General features: G+C 41.9%; 1 protein-coding gene and 1 long non-coding RNA gene across 4 annotated transcripts in view; one reads left to right on the forward strand and one right to left on the reverse strand.

Annotated features, from left to right (window-relative positions):
• LOC113465225 (uncharacterized) overlaps positions 1-3,176 on the reverse strand; it is a 20,930-nt gene that overhangs the window by 10,437 nt on the left and 7,317 nt on the right. The window lies entirely within an intron of this gene.
• LOC108632342 (transmembrane protease serine 9) overlaps positions 1-3,176 on the forward strand; it is a 14,412-nt gene that overhangs the window by 3,456 nt on the left and 7,780 nt on the right. The window lies entirely within an intron of this gene.

The raw sequence follows: 3,176 nt of genomic DNA on the forward strand, positions 1-3,176 counted from the left end.
ACGCTGGAATGGTCGGATTTCGTCAACATCAATAAAATGCCAAATAATCATATGTAACTCATTAAATATCGAAATTAGAAGAAAAACAACTTTTATTTGAAGCATTTTTCGAAATTTTGAAGAAAAAAATTTGCCTCACTTTGCATTTTAGCAAAGGAAATTGTTATTTAAATACTCTTCGGCTGTAACACTTTTCCTGGGATACCCTGTATTTTCGAGCTCGTTTCCAATTGGCAAAGCTTTTAATTTTTACCCAAAACGGCATATAGGAAACACGGAAAATTATGATAGAGCAGGAAGGAAGTTAATAAACGAAATATAGTACGCGCCATTAGCATATCGAGTTTCGCTGTGTACGCGCATAGGAAGTACCGTTCGAAAGTGGCGAATGAACATCGCGAAAATGCATCATACGAGAAAAAGAATCAGAATCCGTTCGCATTCGCTCGCTCCATTTCGCGCATTGTTTGCAGTTGCAACGGGCATGTTTTATAAGTACGAAAAATATCCTGTCGTTTGACGAACGCGAGATCGTCATTGATTTCGTTTGCGTGGACCGAGTCACGTATCGATCGGGTCCGGTATTTGTTAAACGTAACAATTTTCTGCGACATTAGACCTCGACGATGTAATCTATGCGTGGACGAGAGGACAGAGAGCCGAGCGTAAATTGCAGCTACGCGAGATGACAGGGTTAACGCGGGATTTTCAGAGTCATTCATTACCGAACGCGGCGATGCACCAGCCGTTCCAACGGCCGGGTCACGCGCGAGTGCTCCTTAAAACGAATCGAATTCTGATTTAAACTCATCCGCCTTGAAACATCGGCGGAATAAAACGCGCGTGGATTTCGCGTTTACGCGATGAAAACGATCCGGGGTCGGGACCAGATCGTAGAACGAAATTAAAGATACCGAGTCGGAACGAGCGTGTCGCGTGCTCCCGTCCTTATCTGCGAATTACGTATGCGGAAGACGGTCACACACGAGCGGGATAGGAAAGTGGGTTCGTAACCTGATCGAAGGCCAACGGACTTAGGAACTCTTACGGCCTCGACCGGCTCGACGAACACTTTTCACGGGGCAATGGAACTTCGTTTCGGGCGAGGTTCTTAACCCGACGAAGGCCGCGCCGCCGTTAGAAATTTTGTTCGCCCGGACGTTAGCCAGAATTGCGGAATTTCTCGCGACGAGTTCGCGAGTTCAATGCGAAAAATGTGGCACACGCGTACAGAACGGTAATCGCATTAATGGGCAAACGTAATTGCCGATGAATCAGCAAAACGGATTTTCGGCTCGATCGATTCGGCAACGATAGAACAGGTAACTCTACTGTTTGAACCGTAATTCATCAGTGGTGTGAAGAAGCGAGAAGAATGGTTTCTCGAAACTCCTGGAGCCGATCTTTGGTAATTAGGTAATCGCGTTAATGGGCACGCGTAATTGCCAATAACTTAGCGAGCTGGAAATTCGGTCATTTTCAACCCGATCAATTGCATGATGGTCGGATACATTATTATCGAGTGAATAATTAGGGACGATAAGAAAGTCACGTACATCTCCCTGATGCCTTTCTTCCGGCTAATCTCGTACGATCGGCAACTGTAATTAGGAAACGCGTATGATTAATGGATCTCATAGCGTTTTAACCGCAAGATATCCAGTCGAAAATACTCTTCCTTCGCTCTTTCTTATCACCCCTCTCTCTTTTTGTCATCTTATCAGTATGTCGACGAACACACGTGATTTTGCAAGATGAAGGGAGTTCCTCTACTTAGATTCTTATTTCTATCTATCTAGTTTCTAATTATTATTTTTTTTTTATAATTTCATTGCTTCAAATATTGAACACAGATTTTTATCACATGTCTTAAACTAACTCATACAACCTTAACTGGAGACAAAATTAAGGGAGTTCCTCTACTTCGATTCTTATTTCCATCCATCTAGTTCCTAATTATCATTTTTTCTATGAGTTCATTGGTTCAAATATTGAACACAGCTTTTTATCAGATTTCTTAAACTAATTCATACGACCTTAACTGGAGACTAGATGAAGGAAGTTCCTCTACTTCAATTCTTATTTCCATCTATCTAAAATAGTTCCTAATTATCATTCTTTCTATGAGTTCATTGGTTCAAATATTGAACACAGCTTTTTATCAGATTTCTTAAACTAATTCATACGACCTTAACTGGAGACAAGATGAAGGGAGTTTCTGTTTTAATTCTTTTCCAATCTCGATATTAAATTTAGATACTAAAAATACTCCGGAAACAGATATGAAGATGATTGAAAGTGACTGTCGCAGCTCGAAATTCTGTGAATTCTCTAGCGAATAGACCGGAACTATTATTAACGAAATATTTCCATTAGGTAAATCATTTTCATAACCAGTGGGTCATAATGTCATTCCGTATCGAGTGGCAAGATAAATTAATTGTCAAGATAAATTGGCATCGATCTAGACAGCCGCAATTAATCCTTTACGGTGCGATATCTCATGCGCCAGGACGTTCGCGTTTTGTACCACCGAATTTCACGCTCCACCGGCCAGGTACCACCGACGGATCCCATGAAAATTACACGCACCGTCGATAAAAATATACCGAGCGATTAAAGCGGCGGTCGCGACATGACAGGTTTTAATCGCTCTTTTAACTGCCCTTTTTTAGCCCCCTTTTCCTGTAACGGATTTTAATCGTCGTGATCCGCGTCATTTACGTCCCGATCACGTGCCCGCGTTTTTGACGGGCAAATCGAGGTGTAAAACGACGAAAAAAGGTACGAGGTTCAAATGAACCGTCGATCGACGCGATTGATATTTTAAACAAAGAACGTCGGGCATATTTTTAATTAAACCAGTACGAGCGCAAAATGGGATTTACTGAATAATCGAGTGTCGACAGGTCGAGTGTAAATCCATTGACGACAGGATCCACAGAAAAGATCGTGTTTCTTTTCCTATAGTTAACCCTTTTAGTGCCGGAGGCCGATATATCGGCCCGCACTTTGTAGCGCTTTACTATTCGCATTTAAATTATTAATTCGCATAGAAAAATTAGCGTCACTGTTCTATTCTCTATTTTTTAACCCTTTGCACTGGAGGCCTTTTGCGCTCGGGCGAACCAGCAACTCGAGACGATTTCGGCTATATTAGAGAAGAACTTTAGGGG

This window comes from Ceratina calcarata, unplaced genomic scaffold (genome assembly GCF_001652005.2).
Source record: "Ceratina calcarata isolate Rehan_Ccalc_2016 unplaced genomic scaffold, ASM165200v1 scaffold106, whole genome shotgun sequence".
Classification (NCBI taxonomy): Eukaryota; Metazoa; Arthropoda; class Insecta; order Hymenoptera; family Apidae; genus Ceratina; species Ceratina calcarata.